The sequence below is a fragment of the Egretta garzetta genome, unplaced genomic scaffold (genome assembly GCF_000687185.1).
Source record: "Egretta garzetta isolate BGI_Z169 unplaced genomic scaffold, ASM68718v1 scaffold64, whole genome shotgun sequence".
Lineage (NCBI taxonomy): Eukaryota > Metazoa > Chordata > Aves > Pelecaniformes > Ardeidae > Egretta > Egretta garzetta.
In genome coordinates, this window is record NW_009259596.1 from 3,680,892 (window position 1) to 3,702,173 (window position 21,282).

General features: G+C 37.4%; 1 protein-coding gene across 1 annotated transcript in view; it reads right to left on the reverse strand.

The window, feature by feature from the left end:
- The window catches only part of GRM8 (glutamate metabotropic receptor 8), a 346,306-nt gene that overhangs the window by 52,339 nt on the left and 272,685 nt on the right, over positions 1–21,282 (reverse strand). The gene's annotated exons all lie outside the window — the stretch shown is intronic.

The following is a 21,282-nucleotide window of genomic DNA, read 5'->3' on the forward strand; positions in this document are numbered from 1 at the left end:
GAAACCTGTTTCTTTCCCTTGTATTGACTTTATGAAAGTGTTAAATGATTGTGTCCAATAAATCATTCATGCCACAGGCTTGATGAGTGTCATTAGTTTCTATTTACCTCTTTACTGCTGACCAAATTGACATCTGTAAAGATATTTATTGACTCCAGGCTAGTTCAAAAGCAAAAAGCCCTGTACACAGTGCTTTAGAAGTTAATCACATGCAAATATAAATACCAGTAGTTCTCAAACATTTAATTACAAAATAAGGCTATGTGAGTTTCAGATAAGTTTCTGGTACAGTAGAGAAATAGATTAAAATCTCCTTGCATCAGCTCTGGCAGAACAAAGAGTGCCAGAAAAAAGATCCGTGATTCCACCTCTTCCATGAATGCGGATACTTTTCCACTAAGTCTTCAAATGTACAAGAGCATTTTGTTTACATTTCTAGAAGATAAAAATGAGTATATACTGCTTTCTGAATAATAATAGAAAAAGATGTCATGGCTACTACTTTAGTCTTCCTGATTTAAAAAGTCCAAGGATCTTTTTGTAGTACAGAACAAATGCACACAATGCAGTCGTGTTATGGAAATCCCAGATTTCTCCACAGCAGCGCATTAACAAAGTGTACTTTTTCCATCCATTTATCTCCTCTTCCTGTATGCCCCCCCAGATCAAATCTGAATAGGAAATTCATGGATTTAAAACATCTCCTGCTTAAAATTATCACTCGGCTCCATCTCAGCTCTCCTTAGCCTGCCCTTAGTGTTCTGCAAGAGGTCACGCGGAGTGAACCAGAGCAGTGCTTGGGGCAAAGAGCTGCTTGTAGGCACCAGAATCACTCTGTGTTGTTCCCATACTCCACCTTTCATTCCTTTGTGAAATGGCAAGCACTCAAGGACAAAGGACTTGCCTTGTTCTTGCCTATTAAGTACTTTGCACTTTTGTTTAATTTGGAGGCTTTATTTATAAGTGAAACAGCAGTAACAAAAATTCACGTGTCAGGAATGTTTTCAGTTCCTTCTGGAGGAGGACAGAATGAGGACAGTTTATCAAGAGGGATAATTTTGGCCTTAAAGGTTTATTTTTCTAGCATTTTTTCAACAGATTTGAGAGAAAAATCACAATGTAATGTTGCCGGCCTCATTTGCCTTCCTTGGAGAGCTGGAGCACTGCTTACAGCACCACGTGGGACGAATAAAGCAGCAACAAGCAGCCAGGTGCTTTGTCTCCTCTGTACACTCTTCCTCACAGTGTAGGACTTGGCTGTTATTTGCCACTCAAAGGGGCAAATGGGACCACAAAATAACAAGGAGACAAGAAACTCACTCATACAACCAGCTCTGAGAATCCCCTGAGTCACTCAAGGACTTCAGTGGGGTTTGGATTGATCCTGAACCTGCAGAAGTTAAGCATATTTTGTATCAATGACTGTGCTAATTAGAAAAATTCTGCATCTGACAGCTATCTAAAAGGAGATCATTTAAGTAATTAGCTTCCTAAAAACCATAAGAATAATCCAGTTGTATGAGACAGCTTTGACAGAGCCCTAACAGAGCACTTGACACTCTAAGGAAATATTCACCTCTGTTACAATATCCTGGTTTTAATCACTGGAATTCTCAAAGCCTGCATAACCCCTACTGTTTAATCTACTAGACAGGAGCGAAAACATGTTATGATGAAATCAGTGTGATAGCAAAGACATATTCTCCTTCACAGTGTTGTTAGGAGAATAAATACATCAAAGTTTGTGATTTAGTCAGATACTCTGATAATGGGGGCAACAGGAGGCCATAGTCATTAATCCAGATCTGTGGATAAGTTTGGGACGACTGAAAAAAGAACAGTACTGCATATTTGCCATGTTATAGCACACAATACAGAATCACCAGGAGAGTACACAATGCCTGATCCAGCATAAACTTATAACGGCATGGACAGGCAATATCTAATCTGGCAGAAAGCCTGACAGGATAAAGCTAAGGTGTCCAATTTTTTTTAACACATTTGAACTATCAAAGTGAGTTTATACCAGATCACCATTTAATACCATGAGGCTACAGTGTTTCTTATCTGGCATTAAGCATCCTAAAGCCACATTTACTGTATTGTGATTCCACGGCTTAGGTAGGTACACAGAATTCCTTTGTGTCTTTCAGAGTTTCTACCTCAATAAAAGAAAAAAAATATATTTTTATTGTACGGCTACTTATGTTGTCACATACTTTTGTCTTGGCACTGCTTTAACTGACTAAAAACATGCTTAAAAACTCTTCCTGGTTGGCAATACATTAGAGTGCCTCAGGTTATGCATCCTAATGGAAAGAATGGATAATAAGTTCTTATTTGTGAAGGTCACTGGTAAAGGTTCATATTACTTTTTTCATTCTTGTACATCTGACACATAAATTACACAAGATACGAATTCCAGCATAAAAATACAGGGTTACAAATGTTGGAAAACTCACTGGCTAAGCAAACTTCAGTCTTTTTTTTTTTTAATTAATTATGAATATAAGCAATATAAACTGTTAATGATGGAACTATTCAAACAAGAATGAAGTCTTAAAGCATAAAAAAGTTCAAAATCAGTGTAGAGAATAACCAGAATGAATGGCTGGTGCAGGTGATTTTTCAAGGTATATAAGTTATGTCTTACAATCTGTCTTGTCTGGATTACTTTTTTAGGCAAAACTTAGTTACATTTAGGTTCATCTACATTTCTGAAAAAGGTCTTAACAAAAATGTTATGAGTTCTTGTTCATGATTTTTTAAAATTTCATTTTCTATCTAACAAGAGAAGATATATTCCTAAAAACATTGGCCAGTGTTTGAAATTAGAGATCTGAGATTCTGATATAGTAGGATCTTAATTCTGGAAGTGGGTGTAGAGATGGGATTCTCCCATGAACCCAACCATCCTGGCAACTCAGTTTATAGCTTCATTAACAAGCGACATGGCATAGTGAGCACCGATCTGTGGAGCAAAGGTGTTGGCTCTGAAGACGTGTTGTTCATATTGGTCAGTATTTGACATTAGAGTCTGGGAAGGAAGGTTATATTGAACTCAGGTTGACATAGTTCAGTGGACTGAATACCCGGTAATGATTAAAGAAAGTTAGATGTCCTTCTGCACAGCATCTTCTCTTTTCATTTCAGCCAAAAGCAATCCAGTTCACATAGGCTGAGACCCACTCCACAATGAGCAAGAGTGATAAGAGGGAATAATTAGCAGATTCATTTCAAAAGCAGACACTTGGTTGAAATCAAAATGTTAATATGTGTACACCCTCAGACTGCTACTTTGACACTACTGTAATAGAAAGGGAAACTATACCTCAGAGTGAGCAGTGCTTGCTTCTATTAAATCCGAACAAGTTTGCTAAGGGTTTTATGTATATACAGCAATTAAAGACTGAAAAGCCATGCTACTTCTTGTCATCTGGTTCATTCCCATCTATCCATAATCTGCATCACTTTTTGCCTGTAATGTTTTTTTTAGCTATTATTTTGCGTAATATGAATATAATAAGGAAATCCAGTACAAAACATAATTACAACAATGGTCTTAAAGCTCTATCATTTTTTTCAGTCATTCAATGTATATACCAAAGGATGTGGCTTCTCAAACCCATGCAGAAGATTCACCTGTGGCATTATTTTTCTATCCTTATGTTATAGTACTATTAATCCCACTTCTTCTCTGAGATTAACTTTACACAATAAATGATGGTAGAACTGTTAAGAAACAAGCAAGCTGATCGCCCTCTACAACTGCCTGAAGGGAGGCTGTAGTGAGGTGGGGGTCGGCCTCTTCTCCCTGGTAACAGGTGATAGGACGAGGGGGAATGGTTTGAAGCTGCGCCAGGGCAGGTTTAGGCTAGACATTAGGAAAAACTTCTTCACTGAAAGGGTTGTCAGGCTCTGGAATGGGCTGCCCAGGGAGGTGGTAGAGTCCTCATCCCTGGAGGTATTTAAAAATATAGATGAGGTGCTTAGGGACATGGTTTAGTGGTGGGATGTCAGGGCTAGGTTAAAGGTTGGACTCGATGATCTCAAAGGTCTTTTCCAACCAAAGTGATTCTATGATTCTAAGTGAAGGAGGATCATAGAGCCAGGGACATTGTATCATTTCAGAACTGCTGAAAACCTGTAATAGTCATAAACTTTAAAGGGAGTTGCTGGATGCTCAGCCTCTTTTGAAAATCATATTATTTTTTTTTTTTTATGTAGACATAAATACTTAGCAGCAGAACTTTCAAAAGTGCCAAAGGGAACTTGTTCAACCCAACTAATTAATTTAAATGGGAGCTAAGTGCCTTATCTCTTTAAGTGCTTTTGAAAATCCCACTATGCTTCCATCTTCAATTTTCACAATCTAAATACTTTGGAAAGCCTGCCCCAAAGTGATCTAGAAGTTCAAATGTTAGAAAACTAACTTCAGGGGAGTTTAACTTTGGGCACACATTTTTAGACAAAATTCTCACAGGATAAAGAAACTGAGAAAGAAGCCGAAGCCAGACAAAAGACAGACAGAAAAGAAGGGGCTTTTTGACATTGAAAAAGAATGAAAAAGTTCTGCAACTCTTCAGCCCTTTTTGATCAAAATCTCTGGGTCTGCACCACTCTTTATACTGCTCAGACCCTGCTAAAGCTGGGTGAGTCTCAGATTATTAAGTACCCTTAGGTAAACTTAGTTTCTAGAAGACATATTTTGTCACCTCCATTTTCATGTGACATTTTCTAGCTGCTGTTCACAACAGCGTGATACATGACAAGGCAAAGTTCATTGTTAAATATATCTGAATTCATCATCTCGGTCAGCTGGACTGGAATAGCCTTGCTCTCTATTATTAATAATAGTTTAAACATTATTATTAATTTTATTTGAGTAGCTTCTCTGAATTTGGAAAGTGTCTGACAGATTGATGTGCTATCATGAAGCACCTCACATTCCCCTAAGATGAGGTTCCATTTTCTACATTCTATTCCAATACTTACTGGAGTGAAAACGTCAGAAAGAGTATGACAGCATGCCTGTAAGACACGTACTCATTTTCTATGAAATGCATCATGATACAAAAGAGAATGGCTTCATTGCTATTTAAATAGACATAAAAATCATCTCTTTATGAGATATCTGCCTGATGGAGCTGCAATTTGCTTTAATTTGCGGCACCAAGATTCACAGTTCACTAAACCATTAAAATACAGACAAAATGCCATTTCATATCAAAATCGAGTAAACACCTCTATCCTTCATGAACATTACAAATACAATTTGCTCTAATATCTAATAATAAAGCTAAAAATTAATGATGTGAGAACTGGGCTAAAACAAGATGAGATTTACATGACACAGTACAAGTAGCACATTCACATTCCTGGCACCTGTGTTCTTCTAATAATCAAGCAACACATTCATTTAGCAATGCCCTCAGCAACCAGAGGAGTCTGATCAAAAATGCTGTTAATAGGTCACATATCATTTCTGAACCATTTATGTGTACAAAACCACTCTGTTTTCCATTCTTAATGATCATGGAAAAATTTATCACTTTCATAATTCAGCAACTGGTGACAATATAAAGGCACTTAGCCTTCAGAGAGTTTATATCAAGGACATTGGTGGATAATATTTTAATGTTTCTGATTATATTATCACTTGCCAGAATTTTCATTTTTGAAATCTTATCTCAGAGCTAGATATTTATTTAAAATAATAAAAAATATGTGTTTAAGGATATTATTGTAGTGAATGGGATTATACAAGGTCTGGACAAAAGAATGCAAGAAGTGCATTCTACCAGAGTTATGGTGCAGGCAAACATCTTATTTTGTAGTCAGTTAGCCAAGTCTTTCAGAAACATCAAGGCTCTTACATACAACTTCATATGGCTTTTAATAGATATTCAAATTCTTAGTTATAAAAATTACAAAGAACTGAAATACCACCTCCAACTGTCAGTAAGAGTTGCTTTCATTTTTGTCTCGAGCTCCTGGAAGTATTTCACTTCTGACAAAAAGGTTCATCAGAGAAGCATAGCAAGTGAGTGAATTCAAGCAATTTAGTCTAATATTTAGCTTTTTAAATTGTCTAATGCATCTGTTCTCACAGTAAAAGTTCAAGCCTGTAATGTACCTTGTCCAATCAAGTCATCTGAACCATCAAAAACCAAAATTAAACTGAAACTGGTTCAACAAAAGTGAATTCATTATGAGCCTAAATATAATGATCATTGCATTCAGTCTGTCAGATTTTATCCCTCTAGAGAAAAGCTGTGTATACTTACAGACTAAACTTGCAAATATTTAAGAGGCACGTGCAGAAGGGAAATAAGTCAAGGACAAAAAATAGAGTTTTAAATTTAAAAACAAAACAAAAACCAAACCAAACAAAAAAATGCCCAGCCCCCCCCCCCCCCAAAAAAAAACCAACCAGAATTAATCCAGATTGTCAATAGCAGCCTAAAATCACTATCGTTACCACATTTGCTATAATTGCTGTAAATTATTTACCTCATTCACCCGATACAGATATTTTCCTAACAACTGAGATGCTATTTTCTAGAATTTCAGGCATAGACATTCCTAGAGGTTTGCAAAGACTATGGGATCATATCTTTGGGTTTACCACATAGTGGTTGAAAATTAATGCAGTCGAATATCAGTTCAGAGAGGAGTCTGAGAAGCTTGATTAGATGCACTGACCATTAAAGGACCAGTCTGAAATACTACAAGGAAAAATCATTCTTTCCTTTTGTCTTTAGTAACAGAAGCACCAGTTGTTGTTACAACCCAGATGGAAGCTGATTTCTCCTAACTGTGAATCGACCTGCTTAAAGTTCTTCCTAGGCACACCACTTACCATCTCTCTAACAGCTTCCCTCAAGGAAAAATGAAGAAAATTAAATTTACTGTCATTTAAATTTGAATACCTATTTACACACGTATGTATAATTACTTATATTTTTGTATGGTTTAAAATGTCCTGGTCTACAGGAAGAAAGGTGATATTTATGTTACTGGAAAGCAGTGCTACAGAACTGTTTAACAGCTTTAGTCTCTAAACTTAGAGTTGGCCTATATGTCTCTGACTTTCTCAGTGACCTTGGGCAAATTATTTAACCTGCTTGAGTCTCAACTTTGCAATTGGCTGGAAGGAAGCTGTCATGCAGACAGGAGTGGTGAAGACACTTAAGGAAGTTTTAAATATGGTAAAGAAGTTTAAATAGGCATATAACTGATCTCCATCTCTCGGGTCTGGAAGGTCTTTTGCCCAGCAAGTACTTATATTTTAGAAAGCTTGATTAAAACAACATTTACTTTTAAAACTGAGCATTTTTTCCCAAATAATTAATACCAGAAACACCATAACAATTCTCTGTTTCCTCAGCATGTTAGAATCTTTCTTGTCATCTCCAGTTTCCTGGAATTACAATATCAACAATCTCTGGGATTATTAAAGCTAAAAGAATGTGGTTTTAATGTTCTGGCCATATTAACAAGTCATTCTCAGCTAGGGAAAAATTCCTAAAGGGAAGGATGCTCTGAGGTAGCACATATGAACAGAAAAGAATGGTATAAACAAATATAAAGTTTCTTATGCTCATAAAGAGAAAAGGTTAAATACTAGCCTTGCTTTATCAATGGAAGCATGTTATTTAGTGTGCTGAGACAGTAATTTTACCGCAAAGAAAAGAACCTTACCAGTCAAGTCATATAATTCATTCTGAAGGCTGCCCAATATTTACGTAGAGGAGCATACTGTGGAAACCTTAAACAGAGAATAATCATACCACTGCATCATAATCTACAGAGTGTGTTTATCAGTGTTATACAGACTTTAAACCCCAGTATTAAAATGGTAGCCTTTGAATGGTTTGGGATCTGTTTATTTTACTTTTGCTTTACTTTTACTTTTTTCTACCTGTCTTTTGTTGGTACTGATGGGCTACAGAAGTGCTGACCCTAACAGACTCTTGGTACAAGGGTAGCAGGAGCTGCAATATATTCTCTTCTTCAATTCACCAAACAAAAAACTTACTAATGTGCGTGGAATACCCAGAAAACAACATTTTATTCTCAGATACCATGGGGAGTAGACTAACACAAAGTGCAGTGATTAGCAAGTCATCAAGCAAACAGCTACCATCACTGCACTGGGTAACTATCAGATGGAATTTTGCAGCAATCTATCAGTCACTTCTATTCAATGTAAGCAAGATTTTTTTTTTTTTTTTGTTGGAAGCATGAATCACAATTAATTTTTAAGCACCTGTGTCTGGAGATGGTCTCTATTTACAAATGAGACCAAATAACCTAAACAAAACAAAAAATGCAAAGAAAACCCTCCCTACCACAATTATTTCTTTAATAATTCTATGACAGAAATATCCTATTCAAGATGACATCAGCAGACTTCAGATTTTTTTGGAAGCGCTTTGCACGGTCTATTGTCTATATTTTGAAAATATACAATTACTATCAATGAATCAGACTGCAAATCAGGTTTCCAAAGTTATTCTTTACGCAGACCATTTTCACATAGACAATCTCTATCACACACCCTTACCTAGAGGTCCTCACTGCCCTTACATGTACCTGGTGTGCACTTGGAGAGATTTTAATGAGCATTTAAATATAAAACTAGTGTTGTACACACAGGGATTGAAGTCATTATATGCTACCAAAAGCAGACTGTGCCATAACTTTGCTTATAATTAAGCATGTTCAAAAAACCTCAAATTAAAAAAAAATAATCTTGTCAGATTTAGATTTTTTCTTTAAGAAAATGCTGCTTTGAGAGTAAACCTTCCACCACCACCCTTTTTTTGTCAAGCGATAATTTTTGACCAGCTCTAGTACTAAGGCCATTTGAACCATAAGGCCTGGAAGTATTGTTTTCTTCCTGCAGTCAATCATGCAGAAATAGCCTGCAAGCACACTTAAAAAAATTTAGTGTTTAGAGAAAAGGAGCCTAGTTCTGGCATAGAGTTTTTTAACGTCACTTTCCTTGTGCCTGGGGAATCTATTCAGTTCTGTCCAAGGCCCACGCCATCACTGGTTTAATGGACTAGCTGCATTTCTTGATGAAGCTTTTAATACCCATAACAAACATGCTCCCTCCCAAAGCTGTTGCTTTTATTTACAGTTACCTAAATTAAAGTTTGAGTCAGGCCGGTCCCAAGTCCAGTGCTCCATAGCTACCACGTTTCCCTCCAATCTCTGTCAGATACCTTTCGTTCCCAGTGGTGCTCAGACTCTCCCCTACTTCACAGCTCAGAGTAAACAGAAGGAACACAAGGGGTTAAGCACAGCTGCCATTTGACTTTAAAGGAATTTTATATAGATTTTTTCTTTAATTTTAAGATTACTTCATTTAATAAATCCCATTGTTTGATGAAAAAATAGTCACTGTTACATGTTTTTAATCATTCTAGTGGTTTAAAGGTGAGTTTCTTTATCAAAACAAGAAGCTGCTGTTCCCAAACACCTTCATGATGGCCTGCAAAAGAATGTACTGGGCTAGACCTTCAGCAGATCTAGATCAGTCCAGTAACTTCAGTAGAGTTGTGCTAACAAGGGCATGACCCATACACATATTTAATATCACTTAAGGAGACAACCTGTCACACTTTTTGTTATCTTTAATATTTCATTATTTTAAAACTAGAAATTAGTCAATCATAAAAAGCCTTAGTTCAGTATGAAAAAAGGTATTGATGGGTTTGCTTTAGTTTTAATCTTATCCCATTATTTTTAAATGGTTTAAACCATTTCCTATTCCTTGATCAGTGCAACAGATGCTGTGCATATGAAACTGAAGAATGAATACCTTTAAATTCCAACCTGCACAACCTTTCCTACAAAACAATACCAACACAGAAATAATATATCCTTTTTCTTCCCACACTGCTCACAGACCAAGACCTCAATTGCACTAAGGGCTATACGAATCTGCAAGAAAAAAAAATTATGGTCTCAATACTGAAGAATTCACAGTCAAACCATAAGATAAAGGAGAGCAGAGTATCAGCAGAATACAGAAAAGGACATCCTAAAACCAATAAGGCAACGCTGACCAGCATGAAAGTCAGCAGCCACAGCATTCCTCCAAACAGATGCTTTTTGAGGAAATTGTAGCAAAAAGATTTTTAATGAGGGAACTGAAAGGAGAGAGCAGGACAATTTTGCATCTATTTCCTGCAAAGGCAATAATTTCAACAGTAACCTCTCAAACAATAACAGAAAACAGAGCTGGAATATCCTGTGATCCTGTGCTCTCAGTTTCTATACAGTGTTTCAGCAAAGCAAAGCACTTGAGATTTTGAGCAAAGTTGCCCTCACCTCAGGAACCTTGTACCTTAACTGACTGTGACAGAGGAACAGACAAGCTTGGTTGAAATGGAGGGATCAAGATTATTTCCCCGTCTCAAGAAAAGAGGCACTATACCTAAACCATCCCTGACATATTTGTCCAACCTGTTCTTAGGAAAAAAAGCCATTAATATGTGTAGTACGTTCTACTCTGAAGCACTGCAAAATCCTAAACACTGAGATGTACATTTTGACATTACTTTGAGGTGGTTTTCCACTATAATAGCACAAACCTTCTTTGCCAGCTCCTCTCAGTGAACAGTCAGATCTTTCCACAATAATAATTTTGAGTTTTTAGCACTACATAAATAAAAGAAAATCATGCAGGCCCTTTAAACACAGTTCCAGCCAGGTAAAAAAATCACATCTAAAAAGTCTGAAAGTCTGAACTAGTTCAGAACTGGCAGAAAACAGACTGGTTTATACTGAGATTTTCAGCAGCAGGGGAAGAGCTCTCTCTGCCAAGTCTATGCTGCTGCTTAGAATGAAGAGTCAATAATTAAATTGAAAATTCTGTGGAGACACTTAGTGATCTGGCAAGCACAAAACAAGCATGTGGAAGAACTTTAAGCTAGAGAAAATACCACACAGCACATTTAGTCAGAAAAAAAAAAAGGGAAAAAAAAGTCATCCTTGTTACCAAGGAAAGAAAGATGAACATGTTCAAAATGAGCGTACTTCAGGAAGTCAGGGAGTTTTATATGGACTGAACATATTGAATTCTATTCTACAATACTTAAAGAACTGACTGAGGAGATAGAAAGCTCTTGAGAGTTTATGGGGAAACATGGAGGTCTTGCAAACCGGAAACTTAGTGCTTATGCTCAGAAAAGGGGGAGAAAAGAAGCAGCCAGGGAATTATCAATCATTCAGTTTAACTTGAATTCCCAGAAAAATCCTGAAACAAACAAATACATTTCAAAAACCCAGAGAAAACAAACACGACAAATAACAGCCAAAAGGGATCTGTCAACAATGAGCTGTCACATTTCCTTCAGTGAGAGGGTAACAGGCATTGTGGAGGAGAGGCAAGCAGCTAGGTGTCATTTATCTTAACATTAGAAAGATTTTTGACACCATTTCAAATTACACTCTCAGTCATAAGCAACCTGTTGAAACAGATCTAGCCCCTAAGGGTTAGGTGCAAATTATATCAGAAAGCTGTAGGAAGATAAAATTTGTCATTGATTCACTGTCAGAATGAAAGGGATGGTACAGGGTGGGGTCTGGAAAGATCTATTCTTAGTCTGCTATTATTCAGTACTTGTAATAACCACTCAATGCAGTTTGGATGATAAAATAGAGTAGGAGATGATCTAATCTGGGCAATAACACTGGAAAGGGTTGAAGCTATGCTAAAGGTTAGGGCATTTATTCCAAATTATATTGCAGAGAGTTTGAAAAAAAGGAGCATGCAGGTTAACAGGGCCAACTAACAGGTACACACATTGTGGGTCAGGAAGGACAGAGAGATAGTAGCTCTTCAGGAAAAAAAAGAGATCTCAGGGCTCTAGTGGGTTATAATATGTTGAACCAGTGTCATACTGTTGCAAAGGGGGCAAATACCACCCTGAGAAATGCAGATAGATAAAATAATCTTTCCCCTCTATGCTGCACTCATGAATACATGAAATTATGTTTTTCCTCTGCTCTGCACTACTGAGACTTCAGCCAGAGCACTTTGTGAAGGCTGGATCATTGTGTTTTAGTTTGAAGGAGAATCAGATGGGGAGTCCAGAGGAAATCAGCAAAGAAAGATCAGAAGTATGCCTAGGAAACATGATCTGTGTGACTAAATTGAACGAATTCAGGTTGTACAGCTTGAAGACATAACAGAGCCTAGGGGGTAAAACAACAGTCTTTGAATACATGACAGGGATGAGAAAGTGCTCGATGTATACTAAGACAAGAAGTAACAGGCTTAAATTAGAGCAATGAAGAGTAAAGTCAGGTATTTATAAGACACGTTAGAGTGATAAGGGTAGTTAAAAATGGAAGAGAATGCCTTCAGAGGCTGTAAAGTCTTCATCCTTCGAGTAACGTAAGTATAGAGGATGCTAACTTTATGCAAGGGCTTGATAGTCTCTTGAGATCCCTTTATCTGTCTTCCATAGGGCTAGGGCAGATTTCAGGTGCTAAACATTTTGAGCACAAATAAAAAACTAAGATCATAACTAGGCCAAATAAATAGAAAAATTCCAATGTATTCTCATGATAGCTAAATTCTTTAGCCATTTTACAGAATACCTATTTAAGAAAACAATTTTTTGTATTTATAAGAACAAAGTAAATAAAAAATGCTGATGATGATACTTTCCTACTTCTTGGCTAATTAATGATGCATTTCAAATATTGTTATGGGTAGAGCTGCTGTAATGCTTTTGGTTACAGGGAAAATGCTTCTCTGAGAAATGGAAGGAGAAGAAGGCCTAAGTAAAGGAAATCACCACTGTCACAATATTGAACTATTTTCCACATAGACATAAAGGAACGCAAATCAGTTTGGGAAGTATAAGGGAGCTCTCACATAAAAAAAGAAGTCCAATCTGGAGTCTTATATGTGAATGGAAAGCTCTCCAAGGATTCATAGAAAAGCTGTCCCTACCTACTAATGTGATGCACAATCCAAAACAAAATAAGATCCTAAATAAGTAACCAAGTAACTAATAAGTCCATAATGGCATTCTTCTAGAGATCTTGCTAAAGACATACACAGTCTTCCATTCACTCAAGACACTTAGTGTAGGAGTCCAGTTGCTTGTGTCTCTCCCAGCATTTGCTCAAGGCATACAGGAACTCTACCTTTGGGGGGATCACTAGCAAATCAAACAAAAGCCAGAAAACTTAAGACATGATGGCTGAAGGATATCCCAGGAGTACTCCTCTGGCCCCACCTCTGAACCAACTATGCAAAATCAGTCTGTACTGCTCACCTGCTCAAACCAGCCCATAACGCTGGAGATTGCCCAGCCTCCCAGGCAATACAGCTCAGTGCTTAATTATCCTCATCATTAGAATCTTCCATCATGTCTGCATTAAATCTCTCTTACTGTAATTCAAATCCACTACTTCTCCTAATAGCCAAATTAACTATGACTAACAGTTTGTTCTTTTCCTGAATAAACATTTCTGTATTGAAAGAGATTAACAGAACTCCCCTCAGTTCAGTCTTCTCCAGACCAAACAAAAAAACAGGCATACTTTTAGATGGCTGATCATTATCATTGCTTGCAGCTGGACTCTCTCCAGCTACTCCACTTTTCCAAGTGAAGTCACAGTTCTGCTAACGAGGTCATAGCACTGGGGAAAGGAACAGATGGATTACATCACAAGTCCAGGAGTTCCTTGCTTCAGTGGCCTCTGGCAACGCAAATCTTAGTTAACCATTCCAAAGCCATTGCCTCGCTTTATGCCTATGCTTTCCATAAAGGAGGTTTTGCTTCAGTTCATGATGTTACTGGAAACATTACTGCAGTCCTCCCTATTTGATCCAGTCATTCCCAGCACATCCTATTCTTCCGCTCAATACTAAATATGTTTACTATGAGCAGAAGTTAAAATGAGACTAGCTACGCATCCTTCATTCCCTGCCTCAAGCTGTACTATCACAATAACACCACTAAAACCAGTGATTTTGGAAATGTGGAAAATAATTCACTCCTTGTCCTTAAATAATTTTTTTTTTTAAAAAAATTGTTTGGAGATTTATCAGGATGAAGAGTTCTGGATAAATATTAGATGACTATCCTGAAGAAATGAAATTACTATTACTTCAAGGTTAAGAGAAATTGCAGCAAAGCAAACAGAAAAAATAATCATATAGTAATATTGTGCTAACTGCTGGTTATTCTCTTTCATCATATCATAACCACTGAATGTCTTTCATTTTCCATTTAATGATTTTTAATTTAGTAGTAGACTTCCATTATGTAACACAAATGAACAATAATTAAAGTCATTTAATCTACCATTTTTGCTTTTAAGCATGAACATTTTGCTTCTAGGTTTAAAGGGCAGCTCAACTGCCAAATTATAATACGTATATAAATTTCTCTGGGGGAGAGGAGAAAGACGGAAGAGGCTGGGGAAGAAATGTGCTGATACTCCGTGTTCCACACTGGTACCTCATCAGGCAATTCACTGCAGGCTTGCTGCCAGCCATGCATAATCCAAACTACCTGCTATGCCCAGTAGCTGTTTGTCCATGCTAAAAGTCACAACATTAGCTGGTACCAGGGGAGCAGCTAACCCTGCTCTGAAGTCCCATATATGAATGCAGAACTCTCTGGAATACATATAAATCTCCTGATTTTTCATTGTTCTATCACTGCACACTTGTTTTTATCGTGAAAGCGAAAACAATATTTTAAAACACAAGTGATTTATTTTATTTGTCATGCACGGCAAGGCCTCCTTTCTGGATTTTTGAAAAAGCAAGAATACTCGGTGGTCCTGTTGGCTATGGCTATTTAAAGAACAGGTCATTCTAATCATAACACTTCTTATAAAGGATGATCACAAAAAACTATAAAATTTCTACCATCCACTCAAGAATCCTGTGACAAATACACAGCCAAGCATGCAACTGCAACCCCATGCTTCATTTGAGAAACCTGACTTTCACTCACCCTGACAAGGTGGGAAAAATTCCCTATTCATTCTAACTCTCAAGCAGAGGCTCTTTCATTGGCAATCTGGTATCATTCCAATGAAGAACAAATGGTTAGCCAGGTTCAGGATATTTTCTTAACAGCTCTCTTTTTTTCAATTTTCATTTTTTTCTCTAGAGAATCAGTCAAGATGTCTGTTTCATTGAGGGGAAAAAAAAAAGAAAATAAGAAAAGAGGCTATTAGGACCAACAAAGTAAAAAGTTTCAGGAGGAAGACAAGTTGTCATTCTTCTTGGATTTTCTAAGGTCACTGGCTCTTGAATCCAAGTTCTGTTTTGATTTTCAGTCATGTCTGAACTAGCATCTGTTCTACTACAGGCACATCTCAAAATCACTAAATGTTTTTTCAACATGTGTATTCAATTTATTGCCCCCAATCCCAAAGTAATTTTTTTATGAATAATACAATCCGTAAACTCTCAAAATCATAAAATCCCAATTTTATTCCACTTTTCATGTATTTTGTTGGCTTGTCTACAATTTGCATCCATTGTAGCCTACTGTTGAGATATCTCTTCAGTCTAACATTGGTCCTTAGTGACTATATGTCTCATATTGACCTCAGACTCTGACAGTAAAGAAGAATAAATCCTGAGTCATACTTTGACCAGCGCTAGGATCAGAACTAGCTTTGCAAAACCTAAGTAGTCTTCTAAAACCCTAATGGTCTCTTTCTACTTTCAGCCCTGTGTAGAATAGAGGAAGACAGCAGTATAATTTTGAGAAGAATAGAAGAACCTAAAACATTTTCATTTGTCTCACTGAGATTTATTTTTAAACCAGCATCAACAATTTTCAGGCAGATCGCATGGATGGAGTATAAATTTGAACTCTACTGCCCTATGACATATGGACATAAGAACACCCTGCAGGCAGTATGATTGTCATGTGTTGTTTATAGATATAATCATATACGGCACTAAGTGCTCCTGTTGTGTATTTCACTGTAGTGTGTTCTTTTGTTAAACACGGGGCTTAGGTTCAGCAATTTGAAAACATCTACCAATTATATAATAGCTACCACAGGAAAAAAGAGGCTTTATGTCTTCTTTAATGAAATATAGTGGCCTACAGCAAAGCTTGAAACTTATTTGCTGCAGTTAGAGAAAACATCAGAAGCTTCTTGAATCATTTTCTTTTACCATGTCACAAGAAAGGGAACTAATGCATTTTGAATCTGTTACTTCCAAAAAGAACTGACTAATGTCAAGGTTGATAGTTTCCTTCAGGATTAGATACATAATTTACATGAGTCCTAGAAAAGAAGAGAAATTAAGTACTGATTCAAATCTTTTTGCGATATGGCTGCCTGAAGGGAAGCTCATTGTCAATGTGGGGTTCCCAATTTTTACTAGTTCACCAAATACTGTGCTTAAGGCTGATGATGATTATGGCTGTCTCTCAGATAGCTCATCACATCAGTGTAATTTTAATTTATGGTATTCTTAGTCATAAATCAAGACCATTATGGAAAAATGGATGTCCCCGAGTCATTTATATCTTCAGTGCATACAATCCATAAATCTGAAACCTTATGCATCCTATTATTTCTAAGAGAATGTTAAAATTGGTTATTGTAAAATTTCTCTTGCCTTTCAACAGAACTCTTGTGCTCTGGTAAAGAAAAAACCAAAACAAACACAAGTTAATTCTGTGTTTAAAATTTCACTATTTTCACTTGAAACATACTGTGTTTTGATATGCTTTGGGTTTGGTTGTAGGGGTTTTTTTGTAACTGCATCAGCTAAATGCCTGATTCTGAAAGCACCAATAACTGTGTCTGCCTGAAGCCCCATCAATCAAAATTACTACCTTGGAAATATATGGATTTGGATCTACATATTTTTTCAGATAAGGATCTTCAAACAGATTTTGGTAGACCAAAACAATGTATAAGCTTGAAACGAAATCTGAAAATGCTTTAAGTTATATTAAAAAGGATTTTATTTTTAGAAGTCAAAATGCTAGATTTTAAAATTCTTAAACATTTCAAATTTTCTTTTTCTAACTGGCATTTATGTTTCAAGATAGAACATTTTTAAGGAGGGAAAAAAAGGTCCCTCAGAAATGATCCAGAACAAACTGAATGGGTTCCTAAGGAAAGGAAACTGAGAAACTTGTTATTAAAACTTTAAGACTGGGACTGTTTCCATTTACTGCCACTGAAAAACACCATCAGTCAACATCTCGATCTAGCCCTTGTAACAACACATGCAATACAGAACACAGTTTCTAAGAGGGAATTCTTTATTAATCATAAAAGGAAGCTGATTTCAAATCATAAGTGCCAGGAAAAGCAAGCTTGTTTTTAACAACTTTCCTCCTACAGAGATTACATGGTTGAGAGCTCAAATTTGCTAAACCCACACATTTGTAGGGAACTTTTACGTGTGACCTGGTATGCAAAATACTTTTGCAATATGAATAAAACATAACTTTTGCAGAAACAGCTACCTTTTCCTGGATTTTTATTCATTATGAAAACCAGAAGATTTTTTGGAAGAAAGGAATTTAACTATCAGTTTCCTGAAAAATAAGTTATCTTCTACTGATAAAGAAAAGAAAATTAGGAAAACAAACAAAAGAAAACCCTGACAGTTAATGTGTAGTCAATGATCAGAAGTTCTAAGGCAATTATTTTTTTCCTTCAAAGTGATACTAAAAATTATTAGGGTCTGGTTATTTTCAGTACATTAAGATCATTTAAAGTCAGGCAAGCTTAGAGAGTAAAAGGACTTTAAAAGGGGTGTAAACGTACGTTGCCAGAATCATGTAAAGTGATAACTGTATAATAGACAGGGGTTTTGAGATTAAAGTTTGATGTTTCTAAATATCTGCTTTCAGAGTTTCCTTGCATCTATCAAAGATTAAGACAACTTACTCAAATTCAAGAATCACACACAAATTCAAAATTTTAAGATCATTATTCTTTTTTAATTTAACTTCTGTACTGTATCTCTAAGTACTGTCACACATGAGTTTGTTCTGTAAGAATTGCAAGAGTAGTACTGATCAGTAATCATGAAGTTCCTATATCTGGAAGCTATAGCTGCTTCAGAGGAAATCTGAAAGGTCAGTCTTCCTGAAGGAGAGCATGAATGTTACTGAGGACTACAGGGAGAAATCAGCAATGCAGCTAGAAGGCCTCTGCAGCTGGCGAAGCCTACTGACAAAGATCCCCTTAGGAAGCACGATGCAGAGTATTTATCTAGCAAGAGAGCCCTTTCTGCTCAAAGGGAAAGCCAGCACTGCACCAGGAAAGGAACAAGGCTGAAGCCTGACCACAAGGACCCTGCAAACTCAGCAAAAACTGTGAGGAGCCAGACATCCCAGCAGAGGAATCCTGCATCCTGAGGGTTGGGGTCAAGGACAGGACCAGGGCTGGCCACTGGATGAGGAGCCATAACCCCCACAACAGAGATCCAGTGCCAAAACCCAACAGAGAAAATATCAAAGAGCATCCTAAGGAAAAGGAAAACAAAAAGGAAGGGGGGGGGGGGGGGGGGGGGGGAAGAAAGAATAAAGGAAACCCTTTGATTCAATTATTAAGATGCAAGACGTGTTCTAATCTTAGTTACATTAATTGTTCCAAAGGTTGACCTGTACTGCAAACCTGGTACTTTCACGATTTATTTTTCTGGCATAGAAAATAAATAAATGAATAAAAGCCATACATTTTCTGAAGCACAATACCAGCTGTATAGATGAACAAAATCATAAACACAGTCACAGCTACAACGTTACCACATTATAGAAGTATCTGTAAAAACAGGAGTAGAATTATCTATAAGGATATTTAGCTGACAGAGATTCATTAAAAATCATAGTTGTATGTGTCTTCATTAAGAGGAAACTGCAAAACTGCAGGGGAATGAAAGATACAGTGGGAAAAGTATTTCTTTTAAAACCATCTCCTTTATAGAAGAGCAGGGTAAAAAGTGCTCTGCCATCTTAATAGTGCTTTGCCTTCAGTAAATATAAGTGTTTTCACTGAAACCAATGAAAACATCCACTGTGTTCCCTCTGACTCATTGGCAATCAAAGGCACTCCCTAATTTGCAATATGATTTGGAGTATTGACAATCATTCACAAAAATTACTTGGTTTTAGTACATTTTGTTGAGTGAGAGGAGGCAACAGCTTTGCCACAGCAGATCATCATGTGGTATAAACTACCTTCAACATGTGCTAAGTTTAGTGAATATAGAAACGGATGGAAACAAACTGTACACGCCTATTTACGCCTTCCTTCTTCATTGTTACTGTACCAGTGCCTACAGACACCAATGGAGATTTGCACCCAGCATCTCAAGCCCTGACAAACTTTAAGAAATAAAGCCCAGTCATCCCTTTAGAAATCTTCCAGGGTTTAGGTAAAGATGAGTAAGTTGAGAAAGCGGAGTGAAAAGTAGAGAAAGAAACATCTCCTTGCCGAATCAATCCAGTTGTACCATGCATGGGGGGACGGAGCCCTGGGTGCCTGCCTGCACCTTGGGCTGTGTGAGCAGGGGGTGGTGGGACGAGAGCAGGGCCATGGCATCAGGCTGGGAGCAGAAACACCCGCTGCAGAGCAGTGTGCCAGCCTGTTCGCATCCCCACAACTCCACACACTAGGCAGAGCTCTCCCATGAATTCAGACAACCAGTTGTGTCCAGCGCATGAGCTCATGGAGGTGAAAAAAAGAGATGAAAAAAGAGAGGCAAAGAACATCCTAATACATCCATTCTTAATGAGCATTAACAAGGGGTGTCCTTATATAAATCCTTTCCTGTTAACTTTGTGGTCAATGTGGTTAGCATGGTGTGGTTTCAGTAGTCTGAGTAGCAGCCAATCTAATAATAATTCAGAGAACTCCCTGGAGTACACCCACATCAGGCAGAAATAATGGGACTGAAAAACTACAGGCGTAATGAAAAATTTAGCAGTCTAGGGAGGGATAGAAAAAGGCAGATTGGAATGGAATTAAAATTGAAGCAAATTCTAAGGTAGCTTTTAGCTACTATTATGTAACTCCTATCTCAGTACTAACATTTGTGCAAAATGTGTGTATCGGTTTTTCAGCTCACTTAATAAACACTAACTTTCCAGAAAACTGTAGCAATTGTAAAGATCTGGAATGTATCCCATAGTAGTTATGATAAGGGTCTAACTCTAGTGTTTTCCCAAAATTACTATTTAGTATTACTCTTTAAACTTCTTTAACCATTTTTTTTTCCTTTCATGCCTTTCAACAGACAGATACCAGGTTAGTGGAGGGAGATAACGCTGCCACACAATCTGCCACACACAGTTTCTGTTGGCAGGTTTTTTCTATTTGGGCAGAATAATTAAGTAAATGAGTCCTTGACAAGTAGTTATAGATATTAAATGGTAGATATGGTAAAGGGGTTTAACAGATGTGGCTGAAAATGGGGAGCTGTCATAAGTGTTACTGTGGGTAACACACAGATAATTACAGCAAAGTAGTTTCAACAGGACAATCATTTGTAAATAATTACTACACTGTCTTTGTTACTCTTCTTCAGGAACCTCTCACATGGAAAACCAGAGATGTTTGAAACCTGGGGTGTTTTTGTGATTTGATTAAAGTCACTGAATAAACTCCCTTTAGTGGGACCATTGCACCTGGCTGGGAGCAGAAACACCCACTGCTGAGCAATGTGCTGGCCCATTTGCATCCCCACAATTCCACACGCTAGACAGAGCTCACCCGTTAATCTAGTCCTCAATTCTACAACATGGATCTAGTCCTCAATTCACGTTTGCCCTTCTGATCAGGCCTTAGCAAAGCAACACTTGGTATTTAACATTTGCAGAGCTACCCAAATGGCTACCATACCTCAAGTAAACCCCGTAAATATAGTGTGGCTAAAAAGGAAATAGCTTAACTTAATTTTGCTTTTCTTATGACTGTAAGTCTCCAGGCATGGAGCCACCTTCTGACAGAAACAAGTGCCTTGGATCCAACAACTTCTTAAGTTACAGAATCACAGAATCACAGAATCACAGAATCGTAAGGGTTGGAAGGGACCTCAGGAGATCATCTAGTCCAACCCCCCTGCTAAAGCAGGCTCACCTAGAGCATGCTACACAGGACTTCATCCAGGCGGGCTTTGAATATCTCCAGAGAAGGAGACTCCACAACCTCCCTGGGCAGCCTGTTCCAGTGCTCTGCCACCCTCAGAGTGAAGAAGTTCTTCCTCATATTCAACTGAAACCTCTCGTGTTTCAGTTTGCA